Source organism: Carassius carassius, chromosome 45 (assembly GCF_963082965.1).
Source record: "Carassius carassius chromosome 45, fCarCar2.1, whole genome shotgun sequence".
Classification (NCBI taxonomy): domain Eukaryota; kingdom Metazoa; phylum Chordata; class Actinopteri; order Cypriniformes; family Cyprinidae; genus Carassius; species Carassius carassius.
In genome coordinates this window covers 17,547,322-17,557,934 of record NC_081799.1, presented here as the reverse complement: position 1 = coordinate 17,557,934, position 10,613 = coordinate 17,547,322, and positions in this window count along the sequence as shown.

Genomic DNA, 10,613 nt, shown 5'->3' with positions numbered 1-10,613 from the left:
CTTCGTGATCCCATGTTTTAAACTTTAGTTAGTGTGTAATGTTGTTGTTAGAGTATAAATAATATCTGTAAAATTCTAAAGCTCAAAGGTCAATGCCAAGCGAGATATTTTATTTAACAGAATTCGCCTACAACGAACGACCAGTTTGGACTACAGCCCTCTAGTTCCTGCAGCAATGACGTCACTAAAACAGTTTTTTGACTAACCTCCGCCCACAGGAATAGAAGGAGGAAGAGTTGCGTTTGAATGGTGCGTTTGTCGCCATGTCGTCGAAACGCTGTTATTTTCATCTGTGTGTCCAATCACCTTTGTTTGGGCTTCCCAGCGACGCTGTACTTGGAGATTAATGGTTACAATTTATGTTTAACTCCGTTCCGAAAATTATAATCCACATGTAAAACTATGTGCAGCACATTTTGCTGAGGACAGCGAGCTTCCTCAATCTCAATCAGTTTAATGCCGGATTCGCACAAAGAAAGATGAACCAGTTCCCTCTTTGTCTGGAGAAAGCGTTGTTTATGGACCACAACCGGTAAGTGTATTTTATTATTTAAGTTGGTGCGTTTAACAGTTTCTGTAACTCATTACACAAAGGGCAACGCTGTTTAGCTTTGTTAACTAGATGGTAGGGCTGGGCAAAAAAATCAAATGCGCATCTCTTCAGTAAAGGCGTTCTGTGATTAGAAGTACATCTCCAGCACTTGTGTTCAGATCAGGATTGCCAGGTTTTCAAAACAAATCCTGCCCGGGAAAAAACCTAATTTTACTGATTTCAAAATAGAAATGGGTCACTACCTGTATACTTTAAAAGAAATAAGAAATGAAAAAGCCAAAAAAAACCCTGTAAGTTACTTTAAAGCCTTAAATCTATTTTTTTAATAATTTGTCTGTACGTAATTTCTCTACTTTTTTTTTTTTTTTTTTTATATTAAACTTCAATATACAAGTACATCAAGTACAGATTTTGTGTACAAACAGTAACAATCACGCCAGGGGAGAAGACAACTAAGATAACATACAATAAAAGAAGAAAAAAATAAATAAAAAAACAAATCATACAAATGCATTGTAAAGCAGAAACATTGTATGTGACCTAACAGCTTTCTTATTCGTAGAGCAGGAAATGGAGGAGATGTATTGTTTTACATTAACGGAAAGTTCAATAAAGGTAGGTTTCTTATTCTGGAATTTCGATTTATGAATGTAAAACTTGGTCAAAATAATAATTAGATTGATTAGATAAAACTCAGAGGTAAAGTTCATGTCATGGGTAACAAAACCAAACAGTACATTTTCCCATTTCAGCATAAAGTCAAGATAAATATGGTCGGCAATATATTTACTTAGTTTACTCCAAAGCAGCCTAGTATGAGGACACAACCAAAATAAGTGCACAAGTGTTTCTCTTTGATCTCCACAAAAGGAGCAATTAACATCAATATCTTTTTTAAGCTTCTGTAGGTAATGATTAGTTGGGTAAAACCTATGAAGCATCTTAAATGAAATTTCTTTAACTTTATTCGTTAAAAAAACTTATGCGGCAGCAGCCATATTTTATTCCAACACATATCACCAACAAAATGAGACCAATATGGCACTGATGATGGTACAGTGATAATTTCTTGCTGGAAAGATCGGCAAATGTTTTTATTTACACTTTTACTCTGAACTGAGAGACAGCTTTTACCAATATGTGTTTCCAAAACATTCCCTAATACAGGGGGATTGTCATTTCCCATAACACCTCTAAATAACGATATTACACCTGTAGGGATGGCATCAAAGACAACAGAAAAATCCTTTGGGGTGACAGGGATGCCAAATGTAGTGAGAAATTCAGAGTAAGAATAAAGCCGACCATCCTGATTAAACAACTGGCTAACCAAAAAAATATTGTTTTCAAACCATTGTTTTAAAAAAAGTGATTTGTTTTTAAATAGAATATGCTTATTGTTCCATATGTAGAATCTATGAGGGCTAAAATTGTGTTCGTAATTTCTCTACTGTGCGACAGAGAGTCGCAGGTTATGACGCAACCGTTAGCCTATTTTTTACAAAAACTGCTTCTACGGGGCCACAACGTAAGATACAAGGTAATGGGGCCTTTCATACATTTTCGTGTTTCTTTAGAAATAATGAATGGACAAATTGAGTCTTTAAATGCCTCAGATGTAAAGTTATTCGCTGTCAAAGAGACGCCAAAATGAATGGGAGTCAATGGAATGCTAACAGCAGGTGAGGGTCCGCTAGCCAATGGCGGCGGCCAGGGGTGCTTCAAAAAAATATGAAACCCTGCCCCCCTGGTTTTTATCACAGTGAAAACAGCGGTATACAGATAAGTGAATTGTGTGGAAAAATACTTTGTTTTTTTACACGCGAAACATGAACACATGTTATATTGCACACTGTAAACACAATGAAAGCTTAAAAAAAACACGAAAAACGTGACCTTTTAAATTTTTTATTTTTTAGTCACAATTAGGCAGATTTTAATTATTCATATTATTTTAATTCCTTCTTAATTTATCTGTAAATTGAAATAAAGTATTATTAGATTTTGAAGTGGAATTTGACCTGGATTTCAACCCTTAAATAAGAAAACAATGGAAAATATAATTTAAAAAATAATAAAAAAATTTTTTTATAGTATGTTCATTTAAATTTTAATTGGTTCTTTTTTTTAGGTGTTTTTTTTTCTTAAATGCAACATATATATATATATATATATATATATATACTTTTTTTTTTTTTTTACATTTAAATCAGTGCAATAAATATCCTTATTATACCATTATATATAAATACCCCTTATTAAAATTACACATGGTTTTATTTATGGTTCTGTTTTTTTTTGGGGGGGGGGGGGGGGGTATTTTCTACCATTTGTATACTATGGTTAGTGTAGCAAAACCATTGTTAATTTGTGTTTACCACAGTTTATCTAAAGAAACCATTGTTTTTTTTTTGTTTTATTTGTAGTAAAACCATGGTTAATTTGTGCAAATAGATATAAATTTGATTGTCTTGAGAATTTTATTGTTAAAAGTAAACGTCTGAAACTTCAAATATAGTGCATTTGTTTCTTTATATTTTTGGGTGGCCTGTGACCTGGATTCATCCACCAAGGGCAGTGTTGTGTGTCTGGTCTGTAGTGCAGTGCCAGGTCGGTGCTGTGTGAGAATAAGCCCGGCAGTGTTTATGTGGATGAGTGCGTGTTGGCTCAGATCCTGTCCTCCTCCAGCACCTGACTGCCAACACTCACAGCCTCCTATTGTGTCCATTTCAGTCTGTAGTCATTACTGACACCGCTTCCATCAGAACATGTCTTCATCATAATAACATACCTGGTCTGGGCCTGTAAAACCTTTACCTAGCATTTCCATTAGTGCTGTGATGACCGATCTTCACGGGGTTTATGTAACACGGCGGATCTGTTTTTGTAGGAAAGTGCTGTATGCTAAGTACACAGTTTTAATTTACTGCTCATCCAGAGAGCTGAACACTAAATCCTGTTCTTAGTGCAAATCATCGCCTTCAATCTGGACTACTCGACCAGAAAAATCCAGCTTACATTTGGACTTAAGTAAACAGCTTTTTTTATTTTTTTTTAGTTACAGGTATTTGTTTAGACACAACAACACGGCTGGCTTTGACTTGCAAAACACTCTCAGAAAAAAGGTACAAAAGTTGTCACCGGTGTGCTACCTTTTAAAAAGTACACTTTTGTACCTTATTTACCCCTAAATGGTGCGCATTAGTACCTTGAAGATACTGCCACAGACAGCTTTTGTACCTTTTTTTGTGTATGTGTGAAAATTCCTCAGTTCGATGTCTCAATGGTTTCAAATGTTTTAATTCATCATATCACTTTGATTTTGTTTCTCCATGTGCCAAAATGTATATTTTTCTGGCCACAATAAATTAATATTATATATGCTAAATATGCTGTACAGTGAAGCTCATTTTTAAAACTGGGAATATATTTAATATATATACTAAAATATATATTTCAGGAGCAAGAAAATATATTTACAATCTTGAAAGAGTCTACAATTAGGCTAAATGCAAATAACTGGAATAGCTTTATGACTATAATTAAATTTACAACTAGATTTATGATTTAATGTTTATATATTATGTAATCTTCAGAGGTTTTATTTATTTACTTCTCTATAGTTGTAAAATATGTTCCTAACTGAATTTTTTTTATCAAATGTGACTATTTTCCTTGACTGAAATATATGGTGGGTAAATTATATAAAATAAATAAATGTGCTGTATGGTGTGATATTAGTAACCTAATCTAAGATAAACCTGCTTGGTTACCAGGTTTTTAAAAACAGCTTGTGAAACGAAAATACACTGCATACGTATTTTGTTTTGCGCAACAATTACGTAAACTACATTTAACAGGAAAAGCTCTCCTGAACTACAGCAGGGCCTTAAAAACATATCCATTAATAACTCAGGAATGATTAAAGTTTTATATACGCCACAACACAGAACAGAAGATGCTTCCCGCGGCACACGTCACACTGTACAAACAGCACAAAACGTTTGCATCTGAACTCTTCATGTTATATGTATATTTTATAATAAAAATGTATAAAGTATATCAAAATAATCCAAACCTAATGGTAAAATGTTAGTTGCAGTTCTGCATGTAATGTGGTGTTTGTATGATGTGTGCCACAGGATATATATAATGGATATATATATATTTTTATAGATATTTATTATACTTTATTATTATTATTATTATATAGTCTCTTTTAGAATAATGTCAAGTAACAAAAGGGCTTTACAACCGGGTGCCACATAACAGCGTATGTGTGACACGGGCTCATGCTCTTGTCGCCACAGGAAGTGCAAGTAGCTTGATTAAAAGGCAGCTTGTTCAATTAAATTGTTCTGTGTTATTGCCAGGGCCTGACAGGTGGAGGCCGGAGACTAGAATTACACGTCCCAGCTCAGAACACCTTCAGGGGTCACAGGAAGGACTCAATCACAGAAATCATCGGGGAGTGATACTAGAATTGGTGCATATGTTAGCATTACAGGGGTCATGATCTGGCTTTTTTATTATTTTGCACTGTTTTCTGAGGTCCACTTATAATTTTATCAACATAACTTAGAAGTAATAGGCAATTTTCTGTCCTGTTTTTTTTACCCTCCTCATGTTGGCACTGCACAACATTTTGTTGTCTTCTGAGCCATCTTTATCTTTGGGTTTCTGTGTAGACCTGTGTTCGTCTCTTATGTACACTACATGCGTGAATCGGTGGGCGGGGCTAAACAGGCAGCGATGTAGAAGCAGGTGTTTGATCTTCCGCAGAGATGTGTTTAGCCACACGATTACATCATAGAGTGTCATATCTTGGAGTTTTGGCAGACTGGCTTCAATATAAGCTGTTTTAGACTAACGAGAAAGTTCTGATTTCTGAAACTTACAGTTTTTATAGAACAATGACCTCTTATATGTCAAAAGTTCAAGGGAATGTTGATTTCTCAGTTCATGACCCCTTTAATGTCCAAGTGTAGAAATATTGCAAATCTTAGTGGCAATCATAGGATGAAAAAATAAAAAAAGGAAATTGCATCTAAAAAATAAATATATAAATAAACTGAATAGCGAGATATATATATTTTTCACAATTCTTACAATTCTGAATTTTCTCCTCAGAATTCTGTAAGAAACATCAGAATTCTGAGATTATTTTTTTTTAAAGTCATAATTCGTGATCGTGTGGATTCCTGTTGAAATGACGGGATTTTGCAAGAGAAAATTAGCCCAACTACAAGTGTAACTTTTTGAGAACTTGCTGTGGTTGTTATTGCATGTGGGAAAACACTGAACATGTTTAATTTATATTTAATATATTTCACACATATTTACTACGAAACCGCATATATACACGCACAAAGTTTTAGAGACTGGCGCAAAAGATGATTACATTATCACTGTGTTCACTTGTTCATGTTTCAAACCTGACCGACTTCCAGCTCACCTGGTTATTAACAATCTGAAAATTAAGATTAATTAAAAATCTTCTCACAGTTGAAACTCCTATCAAGCACTGACCAGTCCATGAAAACTATCATGCATCCCATGAATAAACAAAAGCTCTTAGAGTACAGCAGTGGTTTCTCATCAACACAGGTTTAATAGAATACAGTGATGACCATCAGTTACATAGGTTTCTTTTTAAAGATACGTTTGTTTTTTTCCCCTCTAAGTTGTCTGGAAACCCTTCCTCAGCTTTGCTTTAGAGAAGACGAGCCCTTTGAAGAGCTCTCTTCACTCATGGCTTGCGTAGGTTCATTATTGCTAGCAGAAAAAGAGCAGTACTGAACAGTACATGGACAAAAGCAGTGACAGCAAGTGAGGAGGGCTAACCGTCATGAAAGATCGAGAGCACGGCCTCGACGCAGAAACTATCGCTAACAGGGGTAACGCTGAGTCTAACAGTCAGTCCACGGGGGGCCAAGACTCAAGAGTATGCGAAGATGAAGTGAGATGTTCTTTACTGAAACGAACAGTCCGAAAACTTTGGTCCTTTGACTCATTACCACTCGGTGAATAAGTGAGAGCATGTGAATGTATTACAGACTCCCAGCGCGGCTGCATCTGTTAGACTTCGCGCACATCCAAGTAAGTTTCAAGTACGTACTTCAGTGAGAAGGGGGCGGGGCCAAGGGTTACTGAAAAGCATTACAGACTTTTGATCCATCTGAGTTACCAGTGGTGATTAAAATAGCACATTTAGAAGACAGACGTCACATACACATCCCAAATGTTACGCGCACTCACGCACACGCTCAAAACACACATACATGTATACAATATATGTAAGTTACTACACTTCCGATATATAATTTGTGCCCCGTATGAGGTGCTAGAGGAATGATCGTGAGGGAGATTGTACATGATGGTGAGGGTGAAAGGGCAAGGTTATCTCTGAATCTACGCCGTATATATCATCTAGAGCGCAGCTTCATCCCGAGGTCCGTGTCCTGTGAGCTGCACTCATCAATCTCTGGTCATCAATCCCGTCTCGAAAGCCGTGAGGGAACATTTTCCACTTCTATTGCAGATCTAGGATTTACGAGACATGATGTATCTGGCAGGGCAGCCGGTGACGTGCTTAGAAACTTCCACAAAGGGTAAAGAATCCGGTGGCGAATGTCTTAATGGACGGTAGATTGCGTACATACATTCGGGACAGTCTGGGCATCTTTTAATGCGGGTAAAAGTTTCATTGATCCTGCTCCATGTTTCTGTTTGAAGGGCTCCTCTTTCAGTACATTCGACATCTGGATGTACATTCAGGCAGGACCAGTTAAAATGCACCATAACAGATAAACTTCTCATTCAAGACCCTTTTTCTGATGGCGTTAAGCTCTGGCTTGTGTGGGTGAATTTCATGGAGGCGGATGAAGGGAGCTTGAATGACAACACACAAGTAATAGACGTTTATGCCCCGCCCATTATCCATCCCTCCGCCAACAAATAAATTAAAGAAATGGAAACAGATCAGTGCAATGGCACAGTAGGGATGGCACAAGTCTTTCCGCTAGTTCTAGGTGTAAAGGGGAAGTAGGTAAGGGTTGCAGCATTGCTAATCAGAAACACACGTGGTTTGTGTCAAGCACAAGACCAGAACATGTATCTTGAACAGAAGCATCCAATGTCATCATAGCTGTGACATCATCATGCGTGTCAAATATGAAAACGCGCATATGTACTGTAAGAAGATTAAAGAATGAATAATCAGATAAAAGGTGACGGTTAAAATTGCAAATAACTTTAAATAGTTCCAAAATATGACTGTTAACAGGTGGGATGGTTGGAAACTGGAATGTTGTTATTAAAGCAAGTTCAAATGTTTGTTATTTGAGTTGCAAAGTTCTTTGAATTAGCTTGAAGATTGAATATAATGGCACAGACAAGTTGGTAAGGGATTTGATCACACTAGTCTCAGTCTAAGATAATGTAGCCTATTCAATATATACTTTGGAAACATTGTGACAGTTGCTTACAGGGCATATATTTGATTCATTTTTAAAAATAAAGCAAAATTATTTAATCTTAAATGGATAGATCACACAAAAATGACAATAAACATTCTCCTATCGTTTACACACCCTCAAGACATTCCAAAACTATGAACTATATATTTTTTAAATGTCTCTGTTTGTTTTGTTAATACAATGAAAGTCAATGGTAACCGTGACCAACATTCTTCAAAATATCTATTTAAGGGTGTGTAAAAGATATCTGTATATGTACCATTTAAAGATTTTAACATACTCTCCTTATCTTAAGTGTTGTATCCATTTCTAAATAAAGAAACTGTTAGTGTATAGAAAAAAATTGGTAGAGCAATCGGATTTACTCTTCATCCACTTTCAAGCCTGTCAAAAACAGACCCATGTTGAAGATAATAAAGGCACACATTGTGCTACTAAAACTCAACTATCCATGTCCTCAACACCTGAGGGGCACTTCAGACTACGAGCATCTCCTGTCAGCCCTATTCTGTTGTCAAGCAAACCTCTCTGGCTACATTTACACATCCCATACAAACCTAAATCTGAAAATTATTCAAATCTTAATCCAGCTTGCCAATATAAAGATCACTGATAAGAGATATTTGGCCAAACATATTTGTTTTGAACAGGAAGTGAATATCTTGGACTAATATTTCTCTACAGGATTTAACAAGCTCTTGTAGATGAAGCACTGTTTAGGTGGTGTCTCCTGATAAATACTCAGTCATTTTCATCTTTGGTTTTGAAACTGAAAGTGTATTGAATATATACTGCATCTAAATTTGATCTGATATGTTTCTCTCCAAGGCAATGATTGGAAAAGCAACAGGTGTAGTTTGTCAGTGGGTTATGTTATTTGTAGTAAGCGTCATCAAAGGGTGGCTGGAAATGTGGGGAATGTGCAAATGCTTCGACGTGGCAGCTGCCCAAAACCAGCCCAGCACTTTCCACAAATAGAATACAAAACAGAGCCTCTTAAAAATCAAATGATTTTTAGTTCTTTCAACAAATGGTCATAAAATTAACTTCAGAAAATGATGACCGTCAACCTAGCGAGGTCAAACGAAATATTATATGAGTTGGTTTATTTTACATTGATTTTATGAGGTTTGCATTTTTGCAACCCACTTATCAAGTAATTTTGTTATTTCCTAGCAATAAACAAAATAAACATTCAAATGAAAGGCATACTATTATTGAATTAAAATAAATTGGTAAGTAAAGAAAAAAAACACTAAATTGTATCTTATTTGTGAAAAGCACCATCCATGGTTTTTAGATGAATGGACACGTCTAACAAAATGAACGAGGTAAAACATGGGGTCATAAACCGCTTGTGTGCTTAAAACATAAAGACACACATGCATATGATGCCACTCATAATTATGCATGAGCTGCAATTTATAGACAAATCCTAAGCTGTAATTTATAGACATCATTACATCCTCGAAGTAACCAGTTTATACAATAAGTAAACGCTTCAGATAAAAAGGAAAAAAATAATTTTAGATGTCTATAATGTCAGCTCCTCTGAAGACTCTAGTGTTTGAACATTAAAATGGCTTCAATAAGCAAAAGCTGGATCATGTCTCTCGCATCAAACACCAGATATAAGACTGCTGACTGATTGATTCTACACTGGGTTTGTCTGAAACTTCACTTCTGTGTGTGTGTGTGTGTGGATATGACCAGAAGATAGTGTTAACATAGTGTTAACACTCTTCTTCTCCTTCCACACAAACACACACACCCAAATAATTCTGGACCAGAGAGAGGGTTATGAGGATGAGGAGGAAGCTGGCTGAGAGTGGTGAAGGATTCTGATAGGCTGGCTCATATAAGATGAGAGTAGAAGCGTTAAAGCAATGTAGGATCTCATATGTTTGATTGTGTTTCTGTTCCAGAACTCAGTGAGGTGCCTCGCTGCCTGCTACCTACACAGACATCCATCTGTGGAACCTCACAATGGACTCATTTGAATCCTCTACACAGGCAGCAACACAAATAACAGTTAACACAAGGATTTTCATTAGGGTTTGCTGTCAGCATGTTGAGCTTATTTATTACTTTTTTCTCAGAATTCTGAATTTACATTTCTTTTTTTGTTCTGAATTTTGAGTTTACATCTCGCAGTGTAACACTAGCGTGTTTTAAAAAGTATAACTTTTGCTATGGTTAAATGGACCAAAATGGGGAGACTTTTGAAAACGATAACTTGGCTGCCCGCATTCATTCTGTGTATCCTTGGCGACCATGAAAGCAATAGCATCATGCTCATTGTTGTGAACGGTCATGTGACGTGCATTTTGGGTTGTGTAGTGTGGACAGAGATCGTTTCTGAAATGCCGTGAAAATGCCAGTGTAGATGAGGATCGTTTTAAAATGAAAAGGCACTAGGGTAGACAGGGCCTCAGAATTCTGAATTCTTAATCTCAGAATTCCAAGTTTGCATTCATCAATTTTTTTTTTTTCAGAATTCTGAGAAAAAGTGCAAAGGTTTATAACATAAGAAAAATGTCTGAATTGTGAGACATAAACTCACAATTTTGAACCAAAAAAAG